Genomic DNA, 25247 nt, shown 5'->3' on the forward strand with positions numbered 1-25247 from the left:
TTGGTATCAAGATCAAATATTGATTTCTCCCAAGAACTGGAGATCAAACAGCTGGAGGTGGCGGCTGCAGGAAGGAGGCGACAAGAGAGTATTTGCAAGGTGCAGAATTCTCTCTTCTTGTGATTTCAGCTCTAAAGACAAGAATGTGGATTGGTTGTCTAAAGGCTGCCGCCTCCTCCTCCTTTTATAGACTTAAAGGGATCAGCTCCTAAGCCTATTAGGAGTTGCTAATCCAAATCATATCATGATAAGAAGTCCCTTTAAGTGATAAGGGATAACCCTTATCTTATCTACAAATCAGATCAGCCATCTCCTAATCTAATTAGGAGGTTTCTAGATCTAAATCTTATTTATATCTTAGACTCCCTAAGTGGATAGGGTCTGGGCCCAATCCTATCAGCTGATCCATCTCAGAATTCGCCCCTTAAGTGACTAATCAAATTAGTCCAGTTTGAAATGGGCTTAAGGCTTATTTAAGGTTATGTATTCATTCAGCCTTCCAAACTGCTGTCCAGTTGGGCTTCCTTGTATGGCGTGGGACCCAAACATTGATCTACACATCAGCCACATGGGTTTAGCTCAGCTTTTGCTACAAGGTCTGGCCGAATACACTATTAAACCCATCAGATGGGCTCTATGGGCCCAACACTTACCCTAAGTGGTCCCTTGGCCAAGCCACCTTGTAACACCTAGGGACTGTAGGCAGATGCAAGATTAGCCCTTCAGGTATTATCCTCAATGGTCTTACACTTAACTTCTCAGCCCAAAATGATCATACACTGCCCGACAAGAAAGGACCTCTCCCTTGGCTACAAGGAACAGTGTTGCACCCTCTGCTTATATGGATCTCGGGAATTAAAACCTTTTGCAAATCATTTCGAAACCATAATATATATATACTTTTATATCTCATATAAAATATATTTTGCAAAAAACAAATCTCAGCGATTGAAATCAGCTGCCAGTAGTTTTGGTTTCCATCAGTGAGAGTGCATCCCCGATCATTACCTTTGTCCAACAATGGGGCTGATCCTATCACTATGATCACACACTCAGATGAATTCTCAGACTGTCCCAACATACCCAGGTTTTGACCCCCGCTAAGGATCTTATTGATTGGTACATCAAAGGCAACCCAATCTGACACCTAGTGCAGTATCATAATCGAGTCTAGGGGTCGGGTGTAACTTTCCAGTCAAACGATTTGACAGTAGAGTCAAAACGGATATTCCAACTTCTAGAAGCTTGCTTAAGTCCATAAATGTATCTATTAAGTTTACATACCTTGTTTTCTTGACCCGCAGCTATGAAGCCTTGCGGCTGCTGCATACATATATCTTCAATAAGATCTCCATCTAGGAATGCAGTTTTGACATCCATCTGCCAAATCTCATAATCATGGTATGATGCTACAGCTAGCAGGATCCTAATGGATTTAAGCATGGCCACAGGCAAAAAGGTTTCCTCATAATCGATGCCCACTTTCTGAGTGTACCCTTTCGCCACCAGACGAGTTTTGAAGGTCTCAACCCTACCATCGGGGCCCTTCTTCCTCTTGTAAATCCATTTGCAACCGATTGCTTTTACCCCGGAGGGCGGATCTACTAGAGTCCACACTCTATTCGTCTCCATTGAGTCCATCTTTGCTCTCATGGCCTCCACCCTCTTCTAGGAATCTGTGTCCAACATAGCTTCTGCGTAAGTCACGGGATCCTCCTAACTAGTCAAGGTTTCCATCAAGTAACTATCCTGGTCATAACCATAACAGACTGGTGGCCTGGATACCCGACTGGATCTTCTAGGTTGGTCACTATCTAGAACTTGTGGGACATCTCCCACTGCTCCTGAGCTCTCATCATCAAGAACAATTTCCTAACGATGGGTGTCCAGGATGTAATCGGTCTCCAAGAATTGGGCATTTCGACTGCAGAACACTTTCTGCTCAATTGGGTCATAGGAAAGATAACCTACAAAGCCTTTTGGGTAGCCTACAAATAGGCAACGACTAGTCTTGGATTCCAACTTGTCGGCACTCATTCTTTTAACGTGTGCTGGACAACCCCAAATGTTCAAGTGTCTAACACTTGGTTTCTTTCCGGTCCAAAGTTCATATGGAGTGTTCGGAACCGATTTGGTTGGAACCCGATTCAACACGTAAATCGTAGTCTCTAATGCGTAACCCCGAAAGGATGTGGGTAACTCTGAGTGTATGAGAAGTGACCGGATCATATCTAATAAGGTCATATTCCTCCTCTCTAAAACCCCGTTAAGTTGTGGTATAGCAGGAGGAGCTAATTGTGATACTATCCCATTGTCCTTTAAGTAGTCCCTATATTCATCAGAGAGATACTTACCACCTCGATCTGATCGAAGGGCCTTAATTTCTCTCCCTAACTGTATATCGACCTCTTATCTAAACTCTTTGAACTTTTCAAAGGATTCAGACTTGTGTCTCATCAAGTACACGTAACCATATCGTGAGAAATCATCTGTGAAGGTGATGAAATACACGTGTTGATTTCGTGTCCTAACACTCAGGGGATCACATACATCCGTATGTATTAGGTCAAGTGTGCCTGTACATCTTTTAGGCTTACCGTTAAATGGCCGTTTTGTCATCTTGCCTTATAGGCAAGGCTCACAGGTGGGAAGATCTAAAATAGTTAGAAAATCCAAAGGACCATCCTTTACCAACCTTGTGATTCGATCAACACCGATGTGGCCAAGTCAGTAATGCTATAGACACGTGGGATTAACTGCATCACGGGCTCTCTTCTTGGGGATTTTAGCCGACATAGTTTCGATTATGTTAGTTTCTAGAGAAGGATGTAGAACATAGAGACCGTTCTCTAGTTCTCTGTATGCGATGAATCTGTTATTTCTTTTAATAGTAATCGTATTACTAAAGAAGACAGAATAACCATCTACACACAGTTTTGAAACAGAAATCAAACTTCTCCTTAAATTTTGTACATATAGACAATCTTTTAGTACAATTATTCCTTCTCTAAAAATTAACTCCACGGTTCCTATGGCTGTGGCTGCAATAGTTGCACTAATCCCCAAGTAGAGAGTGACTTCTCCTTCACTCAGCCTTCTGTTTACCTTGAACCCCTGCAATGAGTTACACGCATGAGTTGAAGCCCCGAGTCAATACACCAGGATGCAGAAGCTACCAATAAATTGGTTTCTATAACACAAGTTTCGAAATTACTTTTCTTGGATTCTAGGTAGGTAGGACAGTTCATTTTCTAGTGGCCGGTCTTCTTGCAGAAGTGACAGGCATCCGATGCTTTGTCTTTCTTCTGAGGAATCTTTGCCTTCCTCTTTCTCTTGCCCATCTTGCTAGCCTCAACAAGCATAGCTACAGGCTCATCCTTTCTAATCAGTTCATGTTATAGTTCATGATGAACGGATTAAAGGATGGAGGCAAAGAATTAAGGATAGCATCTATCTGGGTTGCAAGGTCCAGCCCGGATCCAAGAGCATCCAGTTCATTGATGTATCCCATCATCCAAAGACAATGGTCGTGAACTTGTTGGCCCTTGGACATTTGTGCGGTGATGAACTATTTCAAGACCTTTTGTCGAGTAGAACGATTCAACTTTTCATACATCGTCCTGAGACTGTCCAATATGTCCTTGGCGAGTTTTATCTAATTGAATTGCCTCTGTATTGGGTTGTCCAAGGAGGCAATGATGTAACACCGGGCAAGGGAATTTTTCTCCTCCTATTCCTGATAGTCTCTCCTTCGAGCCTCAGAAACCCTATCACCCGGGCGCTCCGGGGTAGGATTCTTTGCCACTTTGTCCAGATTTTCAGAAGCTAGGACCAGCATAAGGTTTCTATACTAGTCGGCATAGTTTGGGCCCATAAACTTGTTGTCATCAAGAAGCTTTGCAAAAGATCCATTTGCCATTTTCTGATAAAAGAGCAAACATCAGTCCACAACCTAATTTGATTCATGTTCATTTCATAGATATGGATTTTAATCTACGATCCATTTCCATTTATTCATCTCTGAGATTTCCTTCCTTTCTCAGTGACAGAGACTATGGGTTGTCTTTGGAAATGTGGGAAATCACATAGGGTGCATGGATCCAACTGTTTCAACTGCATAACCCCACCACCTTTTTGTGAAGGATCATATCCACTCATCATATGAGTTTTCTCTTTGGCCTCTGTCAGACAAGGTTCAGATCCATTCTCAGGTAAACCTTTCTACCCAGTGAGTGCTTACCCATCATATTCATGAATGCCAAGGTACCGTGAGAGAGTTCCCATTTTCTAGTGAAGCCCCTCCCACATCGGTCTATGACACTCCTATCATCTTATGAAACACTTAGACAAGCCCAACAGCAAATGGATAACCCATTTTCTGGTGCGTTTCCTCATTACTAAAGGACCCATCCTCATGCTAACGATGGAAGGCCTTTAGAGAGTTTATCATATGAATTTCCCTATCACTTGCACTCATATTAGCTGGAGGGAACAATTAATACACCCTAGTTTGCTTTAGGTCAAACCAAAGTGGCTCCCACTGACTTTCATAAAGCCAGATTTTGGTGGGCCTTAAATTGGCTAGGGTTCCGCACGTAACCTCTTGATGAGGTGAGGGGCCCACCACTAAGGGAGGTCATCCAATGACCAAAAGGGACACCATGGCAATGATGTGCATTCAGCCATGGTGTGCGCAAGAGCTACTGTTGAATGAGCATTGGCCAAGCACTTATGGCCCATGCATGCAGCACATCACACATCCAAACATCTCATGCAGGGATAAACTGATCCAATCAATTGATTATCTGTAAGGCCCATTGGAAGCCCGTTAAAAATCCATAATATTAACCACTAATATTATCTAGGTATAAGGGCTGAATTAGGGTTACCCAGTTCGACCCATACAGCTTTATCCTTTGAAATGGGCTTTTAGCAGTTTTAACTATTTAAAACCGGGCCTTTACAGGTTGGGCTGAATTAACCATTTAATTAAATATCAATCCTCAGGCCCATTAGTGGGAAAAATTAGGGCTGACTTTCAGCCTTGATTAAACCTTAGATTTGGTCCAAACAGTTTGAACCAATCTTGGTTCGAATGGGTCTAGGGTTTGATCTTTAATTAAATCTTTAATTCAAGAAAATAATATGAAATTAAATAAATGATAAAAGAAAAACAAGAATTAGTTAAATAGGGCTGTTCGCACAATCCATCCTGCAAAACAGAGGTTAGATCACAGATTGCAATTTCACAAACTACAAATCGCAAAATAAAAATAAATAAAAATCTCTTTCTCTATGAAATTTCCTTTTCTATGCCTCCATCTTCAATCCAATAATAAAAATAAATAGAAATCCTATTTCTATTAATAATTACATCAAATCGAATACCTATACATTGAGTCTAGAAAAGAAAAAAAAATATTTACAGATCAAATGTAATAAATAAATCAAGAAACTGCAAATCTTGCAGTTCTCCCTATGCAATCAAGAATTCGATCCCCTCCTGTACGAACTGAAGGGATAGAAAATCCATCACATGGACGCCCAAGATTGCGGAATAAAGGGGGCGAATTTCAAAAATTATTCTTTCCCTTCAACTGGGAATCGAATTCCCTATTTAGAAAATCATATTTTCAAGGATCATTCTTGAACCATAAACTGAACCAGATCTGAACCAAAAGGAGGAGAGAGAGATAATACCTGATACAGAGAAATAATATCTCTTAATGGAGGTGTTCACGCCCAAGGTAGAAACCAAAATCTGCTCCCACAAAAGATTGCGCAGTGCAAGGTGGAGCAGAATCAGCAGTGTCCTTCCTAAGAACTTGATTCTTTCTAAGAATCACCTGGACGACTTGTGAATACAACTCCTACCAATCTTTTCGGCAAAAGATTGGAATCAAGATCCAATCTTGATTTCTCCCAAGCAATGGAGATCGAACTGCTATAGGCGGCGAATGCAGGAAGGAGGCGGTTTGAGTCTGTTGGATGTTGTGTCTAAAGGCTGCCACCCCCTCTTCCTTTTATAGACTTAAAGGGATCAGCTCCTAATCCCATTAGGAGTTGCTAACCCAAATCATATCTGGATTAGAAGTCCCTTTATGATAAGGGATAATCCTTATCTTATCTGTAGATTAGATCAGCCAGTTCCTAATCTAATTAGGAAGTTTCCAAATCTAAATCTCATTTAGATCTTGGACTCTCTGAGTGGATAGGGTGTGGGCCCAATCCTATCAGTTGATCTTGTCTCAGAATTTGCCCCCTTAAAGACTAATCAAATTAGCCCAGTTCGAAATGGGCTTAAGTTCCATTTACGGTTATGTATTCATTAAGCCTTTCAAACTATTGCCCAGTTGGGCTTCCTTGTATGGTGTGGGACCGAAACATTGATCTACACATCAGCCACATGGGTTCAGCCCAGCCTTTGTTACAAGGCCGGGCCGAATACACTGTTATGGATAGTGCACCCCGTGAAACCCATCAGATGGGCTCTATGGGCCCAACACTTACCCAAAGTCATCCCTGGGCCAAGCCACCTTGTAACACCTAGGGACTGTGGGCAGATGCAAGATTAGCCCATGAGGTATTATCCTCAATGTCCTTACACTTAACCTCTCAGCCCATAATGATCATACACTACCTGACAAGAGAGGACCTCTCTCTCGGCTACAAGGAACAGTGTTGCGCTCTCTCATTTATGGATCCCGGGAATTAAAACCTTTTTGTAGACATTTCAAAACCATAATATATATACTTTTATATCTCATATAAAATATATTTTGCAAAACAAATCTCAACGATTGAAATCGGCTGCCAACAGTCTTGGTTTCCATCAGTGAGAGTGCATCCCCGATCATTACCTTTGTCTGAGAAAGGGGCTGATCCTGTCACTATGATCACCCACTCAGATGAATTCTCAGACTGTCCCAACATACCCAGGTTTTGACCCCCGCTAAGGATCTCACTGATTAGTACATCAAAGATAGCCCAATCCAACACCTAGTGCAATATCATAATCGAGTCTAGGGGTCAGGTGTAACTTTCCTGTTTTTCCCATCTATCTCTAAGGTCCAAGGCAATACTGGAAATCTGGTCCAGTTCAAAGACTCAATTAATCCCACATTATGTGTGCCTAGGGTCTCACCCTGGTAGCTGAGACAAGCCACCCCAACCGACTTGGTGGCACCACAGTGTCAGCCTTGTCAGGATAGGTCTCCCCAGACCGACCCACTGGCTGTGAACATTCTAAACTAACACGAGTCTCATTAAGTGTCCAGTTTAAGGGTATTACAAAAAAGCATACCAAGGGAACATGAATCAAATTTGCACTTTTATTCATTTACAATAAACTCATAAAATACATCATTTTGATTGAAGCTAAGGGCATACAAAACTGTCTAACATGAACAACCCTTAAATCAAGAAAATCATAAAGAACTATTCTAAACATTAATCAGATAAAATTAATTTCAGATTATTTGCCCATCAGTTTTGTGAACAAATTTCCCAAAACCCATATCTGCGCAAACTGGGTAGAACGCCTACTCCCTATTCGTGTCGGTTCAGATCTGAAATAGAATGGTTCACGATTTGAACCATGGCTCTGATACAATTGAAGGGATAGGATATCGATCACATGGACACCCAAAAATTGCGGAATAAGGGGACACCCAAAAATTCTCTATCTAGAAAATCTTATTTTCAAGGATAAATCTTGAACCATAAACTGAACCAAATCTGAACCAAAAGGAGTAGGGAGAGATAATAACTGATACGGAGAAGTAGTATCTCCCAATGGAGGTGTTCACGCCCAAGGAAGGATCCAAAATCTGCTCCTACTGAAGATGGCGCAGTGTAGGGTGGAGCAGAATCAATAGTGTTCTTCCAAAAGAACTTGACCCTTCACAAGAATCAACTGGACAACTTGTGAATACAACTCCCAACCAATCTTTTCTCCAAAAGATTGGTATCATGATCAAATCTTGATTTCTCCCAAGAACTGGAGATCGAACTGCTGGAGGTGGCGGATGCAGGAAGGAGGCGGCAAGAGAGTATTTGCAGGGTGCAGAATTCTCTCTTCTTGTGATTTCAACTCTGAAGACAAAAATGTGGATTGGTTGTCTAAAGGCTGCCGCCCCTTCTTCCTTTTATAGACTTAAAGGTATCAGTTCCTAATCCCATTTGGAGTTGCTAATCCAAATCATATCAGGATAAGAAGTCCCTTTAAGTGATAAGGGATAACCCTTATCTTATCTACAAATCAGATCAGCCATCTCCTAATCTAATTAGGAGGTTTCCAGATCTAAATCTTATTTAGATCTTAGACTCTCTATGTGGATAGGGTCCGGGCCAAATCCAATTAGCGGATCCATCTCAGAAACCACCCCTTAAGTGACTAATCAAATTAGCCTAGTTCGAAATGGGCTTAAGGCCCATTTAAGGTTATGTACTCATTCTGCCTTCCAAACTGCTGCCCAATTGGGCTTCCTTGTATGGTGTGGGACCCTAACATTGATCAACACATCAGCCACATGGGTTCATCCCAGCCTCTGCCACAAGGCCTGGCCGAATACACTGTTAAGGACAGTGTACCCCCTAAAACCGATCAGATGGGATCTATGGGCCCAACACATACCCTAAGTGGTCCCTGGGCCAAGCCACCTTGTAACACCCAGGGACTGTGGGCAGATGCAAGATTTGCCCATCAGGTATTATCCTCAATGGTCTTATACTTAACCTCTCAGCCCATAATGATCATACATTGCTCGACAAGAGAGGAACTCTCTCTCAGCTACAAGGAACAGTGTTGCACTCTATGCTTATATGGATCCCGGGAATTAAAACCTTTTGCAAAAACAAATCTCAGCAATTGAAATCGGCTGCCGGCAGTCTTGGTTTCCGTCAGTGAGAGTGCATCCCCGATCATTACCTTTGTCCGACAAAGGGACTGATCCTGTCAGTATGATCACCCACTCAAATTAATTCTCAGATTGTCCCAACATATCCAGTTTTTGACCCCAGCTAAGGATCTCACTGATTGGTACATCAAAGACAACCCAATCAGACACCTAGTGCAGTATCATAATCGAGTCTAGCGGTTGGGTGTAACTTTCTAGTTTTTCCCATCAATCTTTAAGGTCCAGCGCAATACTGGAAATATGGTCTAGTTCAAAGATTCAATTAATCCCACACTGTGTGTGCCTAGGATCTCACCCTGGTAGCTGAGACAAGCCACCCCAACCGACTTGGTGGCACCACAGTGTCAGCCTTGTCAGGATAGATCCCCCCAGACCGACCCACTGGCTGTGAACATTCTAAACTAACACGAGTCTCATTAAGTGTCCAATTTAAGGGTATTACACAAAAACATACCAAGGGAACATGAATCAAATATGCACATTTATTCATTTACAATAAACTCATAAAGTACATCATTTTGATTGAAGCTAAGGGCATACAAAACTGTCTAACACGAACAACCCATAAATTAAGAAAATCATAAAGAACTATTCTAAACAATAATCAGATAAAATTAATTTCAGATTATTTGCCCATCAATTTTGGGAACAAATTTCCCAAAACCCATATCTGCGCAAAAGCCCCCTTGAAAAACTATATAAGGAGGCCTCTAGGAGGGGAGAAAGTTGTTCAATTGCTTGAGAGGAAGGCTCTCCCACTCTTAGAGGTTCGGCCACCTTGAGAGAAGAGAAGAAAAGAAGGCTAGGCGCAAGGAAGAAGAAGAAGAAGGGCTGAAGGAAGTTCAAGACAAGCAAACTAGAAGAAGAAGGTGAGTTCGAATTGAGAGTTTGTGATTCAAAGATCTTCTGTAATAAATCATTTGTAGTTTCATTTTCTTTTGATTTGAATTCAGTTTCTTAGTTATATGTTCTTTCTTCTTTCTCCTTGTTTCCATTCTTCCTTGATGTATTTCAGCTTGTAAAATTTCAGTTCAGCAATCTAATTCTTTTTGATTCATTCAAATGGTCATGCATTGTATTTGAAGTTTCTTGAATAAGGGTGTGATTGTAGATTAATTCAGCCAACTAACCTTCAAAACTCAGATCTGAAATCTCAGATCTGAGATTGCAAGATCTGAATTGCTTGAAAGAGAATTCAGATCTGCAATTTTCAGATTGGGCAAATTAATCTACAGCTTGGAATTCCTAGAGTGCTTGAAAGAGACTCTAGGAATTCAGATCTACTATTCAAGAACTGAATTGAGTGCAAGGTTAGAGATAACTTGCACAATTCAGTTGGTGATCAATTCAGATTTGAATTGATGCCTTAGAAGTGTTTGAAGAAATGCATGCATGAGGATTAGATTCTTGCTAGAGATAGAAGAACCGTCACTCATGCATAGGATGAACATGCACTTGAGAGAGGCTGTTCATGACCTTGGGGTTTCACCAAACCAAGGCTCAATCATGATTCATTCGAATGATCCAAATTGATAGATTGCTGAATTCTGAGATTGACATTTACTGCTTACTCTTCTAACCTGAATTGAAGGCAATTGGGCCAATGATTTAGATAGATTTTAATTTAGGATTTCTTAGCTTTCATTAGAGTTTTGATTTATTTGTTGATCAGATAAGAAGTGCTCAATTTAGTATTGGTAATTGTTTCCTAAATCCTCGTGGGAACGATACTTCACTCACTACTTTATTACTTGAACGGCTAGTGCATTTGCTAGTGTCACAATGAGCAACACATCAACCACTGAAGGGATAAGATATCCATCACATGGACACCCAAAGATTGCGGAATAAGGAGGTTAATTTCAAAAATTTTTCTCTCCCTTCAACTGGGAATCGAATTCCCTATCTCAAAAATCATATTTTCAATGATCATTCTTGAACCATAAACTGAACCAAATCTGAACCAAAAGGAGTAGGGAAGATAATAACTGATACAGAGAAGCAGTATCTCCTAAGGGAGGTGTTCACACCTAAGGAAAGATCCAAAATCTGCTCCCACTGAAGATGGCGCATGCAGGGTGGAGCATAATCAACAGTGTTCTTCCAAAAGAACTTGACCCTTCGGAAGAATCAACTGGACAGCTTGTGAATACAACTACCACCAATCTTTTCTCCAAAAGATTGGTATCAAGATCAAATCTTGATTTCTCCCTAGAACTGGAGATCGAACTGCTGGAGGTGGCGGCTGCAAGTAGGAGGCGGCAAGAGAGTATTTGTAAGGTGCAGAATTCTCTCTTCTTGTGATTTCAGCTCTAAAGACAAGAATGTGGATTGGTTGTCTAAATGCTGCTGCCCCCTCCTCCTTTTATAGACTTAAAGGGATCAGCTCCAAATCCCATTTGGAGTTTCTAATCCAAATCATATCAGGAGAAGAAGTCCCTTTAAGTGATAAGGGATAACCCTTATCTTAACTGCAAATCAGATCAGCCATCTCCTAATCTAATTAGGAGGTTTCCAGATCTAAATCTTATTTAGATCTTAGACTCTCTAAATGGATAGCGTATGGGCCCAATCCTATCAGCTGATCCATCTCAGAATCCACCCCTTAAGTAACTAATCAAATTAGCCTAGTTTGAAATGGGCTTAAGGCCCACTTAAGGTTATGTATTCATTCAACCTTCCAAACTGCTGCCCAGTTGGGCTTCCTTGTATGGTGTGGGACTCAAACATTGATCTACACATCAGCTACTTGGGTTCGGCCCAGCCTCTGCTACAAGGCCTGCCCGAATACAATGTTAAGGAGTGTGCACCCCCTGAAACCCATCAGATGGGCACTATGGGCCCAACACTTACCCTAAGTGGTCCCTGGGCCAAGCCACCTTGTAACACCCAGGGACTATGGGCAGATGCAAGATTAGGCCATCAGGTATTATCCTTAATGGTCTTATACTTAACCTCTCAGCCCATAATGATCATACACTGCCCAACAAGAGAGGACCTCTCTCGGCTACAAGGAACAGTGTTGCACTCTATGCTTATATGGATCCCGGGAATTAAAACCTTTTGCAAATCATTTTGAAACCATAATATATATACTTTTATATCTCATATAAAATATATTTTGCAAAAACAAATCTCAATGATTGAATTCGGTTGTCGGCAGTGTTGGTTTCCATTAGTGAGAGTGCATCCCCGATCATTACCTTTGTCCGACAAAGGGGCTGATCCTATCACTATAATCACCCACTCATATGAATTCTCAGAATGTTCCAACATACCCAGGTTTTTCCCGCTAAGGATCTCACTGATTGGTAGATCAAAGACAACCCAATAAGACAACTAGTGCAGTATCATAATCGAGTCTAAGGGTTGGGTGTAACTTTCTAGTTTTGCCTATCAATCTCTAAGGTCTAGGGCAATACTGGAAATCTGGTCCAGTTCAATGATTCAATTAATCCTACACTGTATGTGTCTAGGGTCTCACCCTGGCAGCTGAGACAAGCCACCCCAACCGACTTGGTGGCACCACAATGTCAGCCTTGTTAGGATAGGTCTCCCCAGACTGACTCACTGATTGTGAAGATTCTAAACTATCACGAGTCTCATTAAGTGTCCAATTTATGGTATTACACAGAAACATATCAAGGGAACATGAATCAATTATGCACTTTTATTCATTTATAATAAACTCATAAAGTACATCATTTTGAATGAAGCTAAGGGCATAAAAAACTATCTAACTATTTAATGTAAAAAAATAAAGTACATGTTTGATTCATGTTGTATGGTATGCTTCTGCGTAAGAACCCTAAAACTGGACACTTAATGAGACTTGTGTTGGCTTTAAATGTTCATAACCATTGGATAAGTCTAGGGAGATTTATTCAGCGAAGTCTGACACTGGTGTGCTGCCACCTGTTGGGGTGGCTTGTCTCAGCCGCCAAGGTGAGACCCAAGGCACACGCAGTGTAGGATTACTAGAACTCTTGAACCGGACCAGATTTCTAGTTTTGTGATGAACCTACAATTTATCTATATTTTATGAGGTTTTTGCATGAAATTTTATGATGGTTTAATTAAATTTTGCCCTATTTTACCTTGATTGCAAGAAAGATTTCAGGGATAATCAATCCAAGAAAAGGAAGGAAAAAGGCAAGAAAAGAAGGTTCAAAAAGACCAATTTCAGTCCAGCCCGGTTGTGGAAGCAAGAGAGAGCACTTCGGCCCAAAAAGAGCAAGTGAATTCCTTGAGAAAACCCAAGAAAATAAAGCCTAGCTATGAGGAGAATTCGGCCCAGCAAGGAAGGCCCATTTTTAGCCAAAAAAACAGCCTAGAGTGTAGCCCACATGAGCTCAAAAGCAAGCTAAGTTGTAGCCCAAATAGCAGCCCAAAGGGAGATAGGGGCGGCAACTCCTACATGTTTCTTGAAGAGAGCAAGAGCCCCCTTGAAAAACTATATAAGGAGGCCCCTAGGAGGGGAGAAAGTTGTTCAATTGCTTGAGAGGAAGGCTCTCCCACTCTTAGAGGTCCGACCACCTTGAGAGAAGAGAAGAGAAGAAGGCTAGGCACAAGGAAGAAGAAGAAGAAGGGCTGAAGGAAGTTCAAGACAAGCAAACTAGAAGAAGAAGGTGAGTTCGAATTGAGGGTTTGTGATTCAAAGATCTTTTGTAATAAATCATTTGTAGTTTCATTCTCTTTTGATTTGAATTCAGTTTCTTAGTTATATTTTCTTTCTTCTTTCTCCTTGTTTCCATTCTTCCTTGATGTATTTCAGCTTGTAAAATTTCAGTTCAGCAATCTAATTCTTTTTTATTCATTCAAATGGTCATGTATTGTACTTGAAGTTTCTTGAATAAGGGTGTGATTGTAGAGTAATTCGGCCAACTAACCTTCAAAACTCATATCTGAATTCTCAGATCTGAGATTGCAAGATCTGAATTGCTTGAAAGAGAATTCAGATCTGCAATTTTCAGATTGGGCGAATTAATCTACAGCTTGGAATTCCTAGAGTGCTTGAGAGAGACTCTAGGAATTCAGATCTACTATTCAAGAACTGAATTGAGTGCAAGGTTAGAGATAACTTGCACAATTCAGTTGGTGATCAATTCAGATTTGAATTGATGCCTTAGAAGTGTTTGAAGAAATGCATGCATGGGGATTAGATTCTTGCTAGAGATAGAAGAACCATCACTCATGCATAGGATGAACATGCGCTTGAGAGAGGCTGTTCATGACCTTGGGGTTTCACCAAACCAAGGCTCAATCATGATTCATTCGAATGATCCAAATTGATAGATTGTTGAATTCTGAGATTGACATTTACTGCTTACTCTTCTAACTTGAATTGAAGGCAATTGGACCAATGATTTAGATAGATTTTAATTTAGGATTTCTTAGCTTTCATTAGAGTTTTGATTTATTTGTTGATCAGATAAGAAGTGTTCAATTTAGTATTGGTAATTGTTTCCTAAATCCTCGTGGGAACGATACTTCACTCACTACTTTATTACTTGAACGGCTAGTGCACTTGCTAGTGTCACAATGAGCCACACATCATGTTTTTGGTGCCGTTGCCGGGGATTTATAGAAGCAATATTAGGAAACATTGAGCATTCTTAATCTGGTATCATTCAGCATTGCATTCATAGTTGGTTTAATTTGCTTAACTTTACATTTTAGTTTTGAATGCAACTACTGTATTATTGTAGTTATGTTTCTTCTTTCTTAAGTAGATTACTTTCTTTTTCTAGTTTCAGTTTCATTTTAATTAAGGCATATTTGATTTCTATTCAATCTTGGTGTTGTTCCCTTCAAAAAAAAAAAAAAAAAAAAACGAAAAAAATTCACATAAACATGAGTGTTGCAGATCTGAGTTGCATTCGGCACTCAGATCAGCAGATTTCAGATCTGCAGCACTCAGCCGAAAAGAGTTGCTTGTGTTTCAGACTTTATTTTTTTTCTTTCTTTCTTACAAAAAGAAAAAAAAAACAAATGAAAAAAAAAGGGGGAGATCTTTTGAACAACCAGAGGAGCAATTGAGAATTCGGATCAGAACTCAGATCTGAGTTCAGATCTGAATTCTGCTATTGCAGATCTGCAACAGTTCAGATCTGAGTTCCTCTGAACTCAGATCTGAACCGATGCAAGTTTGAGGTGAATTGGGTGCCATCACTACCCCAATCCACCCTATGATGCATCCAACCTGCCTCAAGGGTGAATGGATAGCAAGGAATGAGAGAAATTCAAATCTGAAATGCAGTTGATATTATGTGAGGACTGAACTGATACAGAGCATACTATGAATTCTGGGTGGACTGAATTCTTGGCTTTACCCACTTGTACCCAATCTAAATTTGGTGAGGATGTGTGTTTGGATTGAATAATTGTGATGCCTCACATATTCAATAAAAGCAGCAGTGTATTCCACTAGCATTCAAAGCTGTAGCAGGGCTGCTACAGTACAGCAATTAGCATGAAACTCCACTGCTGATCTAGTTATCTCTCTTTCCCATTGTTGACCTACTTCATATTTGATTGTTGATTTAGTGTAGCTGGTAGATGTAGTTCTTCAGATGTAGTTCTTCAGCATTGCATTCATAGTTGGTTTAATTTGCTTAATTTTTCATTTTTGCTTTGAATGCAACTGCTGTATTACTGTAGTTATGCTTTTTTTCTCTTCAGTAGATTACTTTATTTTCCTTGTTTCAGTTTAATTTTAATAAAAGGAGACCTGTTTTGCTTTCTATCTTGAAGTTATTACCATCTAAAAGAAAAAAATCACAAAATCATGAGTGTTGCAGATTTGAGTTGCATTCGGCACTCAGATCTGCTATAGCAGAACTGCAACACTCAACTGAAAAAAAAAAAAAAAAATTTTAATGAGTTCAGATCTGAATTGCATTCATCAATCAGACCTGCACTCATCCAAAAAGATTTTGGTTGCATTGCTGTATTATGTTTTAGATTTATAAAAAAAAAAAAGAAAAAAAAATAGATAAAGAAAATAAAAAGAAAACAATGAAAAAATAGCATGTGAGTTTTCAAATCTGAAACTCAGATTTGAAGTTCAGATCTGAGTTCAGCCGGTTGCTGGACTACATTCTGCTAGGTTCAGATTTGAGTTCATCTGAACTCAGACCTGAACCCACTCTATTTTGATGTGAATTCGGGTAGTGACAGCACCCAATTCACAGTTTGATGCATCAGACTTGCCTCATTGATGAAAATTTAAGCCATGAATGGTAAAATCAGTTCTGAAGTGCATGAGAATCAGAGGCAGTATGAGTACATGATCTGAAATTTCTTTGAACTTGATGTTTTGTTATCTTTTAAATCACTTGCACCCAATCTGAATTGGTTGTATTGGATTAGGACTAATGTTTGTGAGGTCCAAAAAGAGCTTCATATTTTTGATGTAATGGTATTCAGATCTGAATCAAGGCTGCTTTCATTATAAAATTGCAGATCTGATTTCAGGTCTGAGGCATACAAGACATTTAAGTTGGGACTTGAAAGAGAAGTCTTAAGCTCTTGGGATCAAACTTATTTCAGACCTAACTGCAACAGATTTTAGACCTACTTATTGATATTAGGTTTGGAGTTTTTGTAAGTGACTGTTCTCAAAAGTCAAGTTCTAACCAAAAAAAAAAAAAGAAATCAAATAACTTTGGTAGTGTGCTGATTTCAAGAACTCTTAGACTTCTAGGCTAGTTTCAATCTTGTAAATCACTTGTTTATCACTTGCATATCAGATTCCAAGAGATATTTATATTGGCTTTTGATCTTGTTTTTTTAATTTATTTATTTATTTATTTATTTTTGTTAGATAGAATTCAAACTTCTTGGCCTTGTAAGTTTCTGTTATGTATTATAGACTGGTTAAATTATTTACATTGTTTGGAATTGTGTATAGTAGTCTTTTTATTATTTGGTTTAAATTATTTTTAGTTAGAACAAAGCTCTTGATCTCTGTTGCAAGTAAATTCTAGCAGAAGAGGCTCCCACCAAAAGAACTCTTGCATATCTGGAAATTAATCTTCAGGAAGTTCTCTATACACCCTTCTCATTACTTGGAATTTCTCTTGTTGGTTTTATTGTGACTCCCTAACACTAGGAACATTGAGGACAATGTTCATCTTAAGTGTGGGGGAGTGAGCCCGAGGCTAGGGTATGGGGGCTGAAACCATGCACCTCATGCACCCCAACACACATATGCAGGCAATGACATAACCAAAAAAAAAAAAAAAAGACTAGAACCCCTCAAGTTCATTACTATTTATTTGATGATTTTTTTTTAAGAAGGAATTCAATGAGTTTAGGGAGACTGATGTACTTGTTAAGTTTTTATTCTTGTGAATGACCCAATTTGATATATGCATGAGAAAAGGGGAGCTGAATATGCCTTTCAGCATGACTAGCCCTAACTTCCTTCATGTGTATGGAAGCCCTTGATTTCATTGTTAATGGTCAAGAGAGCTAGTGCACATCTGAAGTGCTAATTCATGAGGTTCAATAATTGCAAAGAAGGACAAAAGCCCAAATTGACTCCGCTATTCTGAGCCGAATAGTAAAACTAGCAACTTAGAACAAGAGTCCTATTTACCTACCTCAAGCAAGTGACCAGTGTGAGATGGAGCATAAGATGCACTCACACCAAAAAAAAAAAAAAAAAAAAAAAAAAAAGAGAGAGAAAAGTGTGTGAGATGGAGCATAAAATGCACTCACACCGAAAAAAAAAAAAAAAAAAGAAAAAAGAAAGAAAGAAAAGGGTGAGATGGAGCATAAGATGCACTCACCCCTAGAATTAAGAAATTGTGGTGATAGCTGAGGATCAAAGGGGCACTCTAAAGTTGAACTCTCATTGAGATTCAGTTACAAATGTGAAACTTAGTGAAATTTGATTATTAACCTTGACAATTAATGAGCTGATTTATATATGAATTAGGAGTGAAGGCTAGACTATGATGAAATTCATATTCTCCTTTCCTTGGATCTGATACATATCTTAATTGGTAATTTACAAGAATAAGAGTTGAGCACTTACAAAAGTTCCCCAACTACTCAATGCATTTCTATCTTAAAAAATTCACCAGGTAAATGGTGAGAACAGAAGGGGGAATGTTAAGTTTATGGCTGATGTCTTTGCTTGAGGACAAGCAAAAGCTTAAGTGTGGGGGTATTTGATGAACCTACAATTTATCTATATTTTATGAGGTTTTTGCATGAAATTTTATGATGGTTTAATTAAATTTTGCCCTATTTTAGCTTGATTGTAAGAAAGATTTTAAGGATAATCAATCCAAGAAAAGGAAGGAAAAAGGCAAGAAAAGAAGGTTCAAAAAGACCAATTTCAGTCCAGCCCGGTCGTGGAAGCAAGAGAGAGCACTTCGGCCCAAAAAGAGCAAGTGAATTCCTTGAGAAAACCCAAGAAAATAAAGCCTACCTTGAGGAGAATTCGGCCCAGCAAGGAAGGCCCATTTTTAGCCCAAATAATAGCCTAGAGTGTAGCCCACATGAGCTCAAAAGCAAGCTAAGTTGTAGCCCAAATAGCAGCCCAAAGGGAGCTAGGGGCGGCAACTCCTAGATGTTTTTTGAAGAGAAGGAGGGAGCACTCTAGAAGGTTCATGAGGGGTGTAATACACCCCATTCTAGAGGCTTCAAGAAGGGGCAAGAGCCCCCTTGAAAAACTATATAAGGAGGCCTCTAGGAGGGGAGAAAGTTGTTCAATTGCTTGAGAGGAAGGCTCTCCCACTCTTAGAGGTTCGGCCACCTTGAGAGAAGAGAAGAGAAGAAGGCTAGGCGCAAGGAAGAAGAAGAAGAAGGGCTGAAGGAAGTTCAAGACAAGCAAGCTAGAAGAAGAAGGTGAGTTCGAATTGAGGGTTTGTGATTCAAAGATCTTTTGTAATAAATCATTTGTAGTTTCATTCTCTTTTGATTTGAATTCAGTTTCTTAGTTATATTTTCTTTCTTCTTTCTCCTTGTTTCCATTCTTCCTTGATGTATTTCAGCTTGTAAAATTTCAGTTCAGCAATCTAATTCTTTTTGATTCATTCAAATGGTCATGTATTGTACTTGAAGTTTCTTGAATAAGGGTGTGATTGTAGATTAATTCAGCCAACTAACCTTCAAAACTCAGATCTGAATTCTCAGATCTGAGATTGCAAGATCTGAATTGCTTGAAAGAGAATTCAGATCTGCAATTTTCAGATTGGGCGAATTAATCTACAGCTTGGAATTCCTAGAGTGCTTGAGAGAGACTCTAGGAATTCAGATCTACTATTCAAGAACTGAATTGAGTGCAAGGTTAGAGATAACTTGCACAATTCAGTTGGTGATCAATTCAGATTTGAATTGATGCCTTAGAAGTGTTTGAAGAAATGCATGCATGGGGATTAGATTCTTGCTAGAGATAGAAAAACCATCACTCATGCATAGGATGAACATGCGCTTGAGAGAGGCTGTTCATGACCTTGGGTTTTCACCAAACCAAGGCTCAATCATGATTCATTCGAATGATCCAAATTGATAGATTGCTGAATTCTGAGATTGACATTTACTGCTTAGTCTTCTAAATTGAATTGAAGGCAATTGGACCAATGATTTAGATAGATTTTAATTTAGGATTTCTTAGCTTTCATTAGAGTTTTGATTTATTTGTTGATCAGATAAGAAATGTTCAATTTAGTATTGGTAATTGTTTCCTAAATCCTCGTGGGAACGATACTTCACTCACTACTTTATTACTTGAACGGCTAGTGCACTTGCTAGTGTCACAATGAGCCACACATCATTTTGCCCTGGACCTTGGAGATTGATGGGCAAAACTGAAAAGTTACCCCTGAACCCTAGACCCGATTATGGTACTGCACTAGGTGTTGGATCAGGTTGTCTTTGATATGCCAATCAGTGAGATCCTTAGTAGGGGTCAAAGCCTGCGTATGTTGGGACAGTCTGAGAATTCATCTGAGTAGGTGATCAAAGTGACAAGATCAGCCCCTTTGTCAGAGAAAGGTAATGATCGGGGATGCACTCTCTCAGATGGAAACCAAATTGCCGGCAATTGATTTCAATCATTGGAATTTGTTTTGCAAAATTTATATATATGATATATAGATATATATTGTTTCAAAATGTTTGCAAATGGTTTTAATTCTTGGGATCCATGTGAGTAGAGAGTACAACACTGTTCCTTGCAGCCGAGGGAGAGGTCATCTCTTGTCGGGCAATGCTTGATCATTATGGATTGAGAGGTTGAGTGTAAGGCCATTTAGGATAATTCCTGATGGGCTAATCTTGCATCTGCCCACAGTCCCTGAGTTTTTATAAGATGGCTTGGCCCAGAGATCACTTAGTGTAAGTGTTGGGCCCATGGGGTCCATGTGATGGACTCAAGGGGTTAACTGGGCTTTCCAGTGAATTCGGCTAGGCCTTGTAGCAGAGGTTGGATCAAACCCATGTGGTTGGTGTGTAGATCAATGTTTGGGTCCCATGTCATACAAAGAAGCCCAACTGGGCAGTAGTTTGGAAGACTATTGAGCACTTAATACATATTGGGCCTATAGCCCATTTCGATCTGGGCTGATTTGATCAGTCACTTAAGGGGGCGGATCTGAGATTAGGTTAAGCTCAAAAGCTGATCTAATCTGTAGATAAGATTAAGAAGAATCCTAATCCAAATACAGATTTGGATAAGGGCAACTCTTGATATGATTGGGAGGCTTTCTTAATCACTAAGAAAGAGGAGAAAAACCCTAATTCAAATTACTTGAATTGGAACCCTAGGATTTTTAGTAGAAAACTCTACATTCTTGAGATAGGATCTCAGATAACCCTATAGAAAAAAATTATAGTTCGCCATCTTCTTCTCTAGCATTCTCCTCCAGCAGCCGCCGCTACCCTTGTCTTCCAGTTCGAGTTCTCAGTTAGAGAAGATCAGGAAAGTTCTTGATTGTTCATGTGGTGCTCATAGTCTTCCATCGAGTTCTTCAGAAGAGCCTGGTTCATGGGACGAACACTGCTGGTTCGGCTCCATCATTATTGTGTCGTCTTCAGTGAGAGCTGATCTTGGGATCTTCTTTGGGCGTGAACGGCTTCTCTAGATCAGGTATGATTTCTCCCTTGCCTTTTGGTTCAAATCTGGTTTGGTTTGTTTCAAGTAGGATCCCAGAATTTTGATTCTAAAATCAGGGAATGCGATTCCTAGTTGGAAGGAAGGTGAGGAATTTTTGAAATTCGTCCACCCATTCCACAATAGTTTTGGCATCCATACAATGGATCCCACCATTCCTTTCAGACAGTTCCTCTTCCAATGGCTAGTCTACTTACAAAAGTGAAGCATTTGAAGACATTCAGTTCTTTGGCCCTTTGCAACATATTATTGAGTTCCTGAACACTGACATTCAGCTTGTTCATATTATAGTTTATAATGAATGGATTGAAGGACCGAGGCAAAGAGTTGAGAATGGCATCTATCTGGGTCGTATGATCTAGCCCGAATCCAAGAGCCTCAAACTCATTTATGTAGCCCATCATCCGAAGACAATGTTCATGAACTTGTTGCCGCTTGGACATCTGTGCGGTCATGAACTATTTCAAGACCTTCTGTCGAGTAGAATGATTATGCCTAATCCAAAGTAGGAAGGAACAAGGGAAAATAGGAGATTTTCCCTGTGGACCGACCCGTGATGAGATCCTATTCTTGGGCCCTCAACAGGGTTACTGGCAGGACATACAGTTGTGGGCATCATGCTTAATGGAGAGAATGAGAGAAAGAAAAGAAAATGGGGAGAGAGAAATCAAGACAACGACTATCGATTCCTAACGAACCCGTGGATTCTTCTACCATTCAACTAGATCTTCTAGATTGTATTCTAATTATCCGACCTCGAGTCAACTCTCCGATGCTTTCCTATCGAAAAGAAAGAATCAATTGCTCATCCCCTACGTGGCGTAGCATAGATAGGGGGCTGGGTCAACTCCCTAATCAATTACCACCGGCCCTGGTTCTACGGATGAATCAGTAGACTCCTTTGGGGTAAATCGGCTCCCGAAGCTGGTCGAGGTCTTTCATATTACCAATCAGCCCGCCAAGGAGCATCCGAGCTACCATTTCAGGACGCTCCCATATCCACGCAAGATAGATTCTTCTTGCTCTTAAGATTAAGCCGGCCGAGCAACGCAGACGCGCAATGGCTTGAGCGCTAGCGCTCAATCCGTTGCTTGTTGCTAGCAAGAAAGCCGGATGCGCTAAAGGGGGAGAGAAAAATTTTGAGTAACCTCCGCCTCTAGTGCTTCTCAACTACCGAAGAACACAGGAAAATACAAACAGGTGATGGGAGAGAGGGTTAGAAACCTAGATCAATAAAGAGATAAAGAGAAGAATGTGAAAGGGTTTTCGCTGGTGCTGTTTGAGGGAAGACTAAAAAAGTTACAGGTTTCCTTTGCGCGGGAGAGAAGATTTAGCATGCTAGCTCTTTGGTTTTTCAATTTTTAGTGCATCTCTTCTTAGGCGGCAAATATGCATCCGCCACTATACGTAACCATACCTATAGTAGCGGTATAGTGATGAACCTATAAGTTATCTATAATTTTTGAGGACTTTAGCATGGATTTTTATGTCGGTTTTATTAATTTTTGGCTTAATTTAGCTTAATGCTAAGAATAAGTTTCAGAGATAATTAATCCAATAAAAGGAAGGAAAAAGGCAAGAAAAGAATGTTCAAAAAGACTAATTTCAGCCCAGCTCAGTTGTGGAAGCAAGAGAGAGCACTTCGGCTCAAGAAGAGCAAGTAAATGCCTTGAGAAAACCCAAGAAAAGAAAGCCAAGTTAAGAGTAATTCAGCCAAGCAAAGAAGGCCCATTCTTAGCCCAAAAGTGCAGCTCAAAGTATAGCTATCATGTCCTAAGAGAGAGCCTAAGTGCAGCCCAAATAGCAGCCCTTAGGAGGCTTTCAAGAGAGCTCTAGAAAGTTCAAGAAAGGGGTGTAATACACCCCATTCTAGAGGCTTCAAGAAGGGGCAAGAGCCCCCTTGAAAAACTATATAAGGAGGTCTCTAGGAGGGGGAGAGGTGTTCAATTGCTTGAGAGGAAGGCTCTCCCACTCTTAGAGGTTCGGCCACCTTGAGAGAAGAGAAGAGAAGAAGGCTAGGCGCAAGGAAGAAGAAGAAGAAGGGCTGAAGGAAGTTTAAGTCAAGCAAGCAAGTAGAAGAAGAAAGTGAGTTCGAAATTGGGGGTTTGTGATTCAAAGATCTTTTGTAATAACTCAATTGTAGTTTCATTCTTCTTTAATTTGAATTTAGTTTCTTTGTTATATTTTCTTTCCTCTTTTTCCTTCTTCCATTCTTTCTTAATGTATTTCAGCTTGTAAAATTTCAGTTCAGCAATCAAATTCTTTTTGATTCATTCGAATGGTTATGAATTGTACTTGAAGTTTCTTGAATAGGGGTTAAATTGTAGATTAATTCGACCAATTAACCTTCAAAACTCTGATCTAAGATTGCAAGATCTGAATTGCTTGAAAGAGAATTCAGATCTGCAAATTTCAGATTGACCGAATGGATTTAAAGCTTGGAATTCCTAGAGTGCTTGAGAGAGACTCTAGGAATTCAGATCTACTATTCAAGAACTGAATTAAGTGTAAGGTTAGAGATAACTTGCACAATTCAGTTGGTGATTAATTCAGATTTGAATTGATGCCTTAGAAATGTTTGAAGAAATGCATGCATGGGGATTAGATTCTTGCTAGAGATAGAAGCACCGTCACTAATGCATAAGATGAACATGTGCTTGAGAGAGGTTGTTCATGACCTTGGAGTTTCACCAAACCAAGGCTCAATCATGATTTATTCGAATGATCAAAATTGGTAGATTGCTGAATTCTAAGATTCTCATTTACTACTTACTCTTCTAACCCGATTTGAAGGCAATTGGGCCAATGATTTAGATAGATTTTAGTTTAGGAATTTTAGCTTTCATTAAAGTTTTGATTTATTTGTTAATCAGATAAGAGGTACCCAATTTAGTATTGGTAATTGTTTCCTAAATCCTCGTGGGAATAATACTTCACTCACTACTTTATTATTTGAACGGCTAGTGCACTTACTAGTGTCACAATGAGCCACACATCAAGTTTTTGGTACTGTTGCTTGGGATTTAGGGAAGCAATATTAGGAAACATTGGGCATTCTTAATCTGGTCTCAGTCATCATTGCATTCATAGATGGTTTTAATTGCTTCATTTTACATTTTAGCTTTGAATGCAATAGCTGTACTAATTTATTTATGTTTCTTCTTTCTTTAGAAGATTACTTCATTTCCTTGTTTTAGTTTTATTTTAATAAAGATAGATTTGATTTCCTTTCAATCTTGGTGTTGTTACCTTCAAAAAGAAAAAAAAAGAAGAAAAATTCATAACAACATAAGTGTTGCAGATATGAGTTGCATTTGGCACTAAGATCAGCAGAACTCAGACCTGCAGCACTCTGCCGAAAAGACCTAGTTAGTTTGTGTTTTAGCCTTTTATTTATTTTTTCATTACAAAAAGAAAAAAGAATATAAAGTGAAAAGGAGAGAAAAAAAGAGATCGTATGAACAACAAGAGGGGCAACTGAGAATTCGGATCAGCACTCAGATCTGAGTTCAGATCTGAATTCTGCTACAGCAGACCTGCAATAGTTCAGATATGAGTTCCTCTTAACATAGATCTGAACTGATGCAAATTTGAGGTGAATTGGGTGTCATAACGACCTCAATTTACCTAGGACACTTCTGCTACTCCTCAAAGGAAATTTGGTAGCAATGACTGAAGGTAAGGCAATTGAGAATTCAGATCCAAACTCAGACTTGAGTTCAGATCTGAATTCTACTATTACAGATCTACTCAGTTCAAATCTGAATTCCTCTGAACTCAGACTTGAACCAAGGCAAGTTTGAGGTGAATTGGGTGCCATCACTACCCCAATCCACCCTATGATACATCAAACCAGCTGAAGGGATAGGATATCCATCACATGGATGCCCAAAGATTGTGGAATAACTGGGCGAATTTCAAAAATTTTTCTCTCCCTTCAACTGGGAATCGAATTCCCTATTTAGAAAATCATATTTTCAATGATCTTTCTTGAACCATAAACTAAACCAGATCTGAACCAAAACGAGTAGGGAGGGATAATACCTGATACAGAGAAACAGTATCTCCCAATGGAGGTGTTCATGCCCAAAAAAGGATCCAAAATCTGCTCCCAATGAAGATGGCGCAGTGTAGGGTGGAGCAGAATCAACAGTGTTCTTCCAAAAGAACTTGACCCTTCGCAAGAATCAACTGGACGGCTT

Source organism: Nelumbo lutea, chromosome 4 (assembly GCF_056320005.1).
Source record: "Nelumbo lutea isolate HS-2025 chromosome 4, American lotus-T2T, whole genome shotgun sequence".
NCBI classification, from domain to species: Eukaryota; Viridiplantae; Streptophyta; class Magnoliopsida; order Proteales; family Nelumbonaceae; genus Nelumbo; species Nelumbo lutea.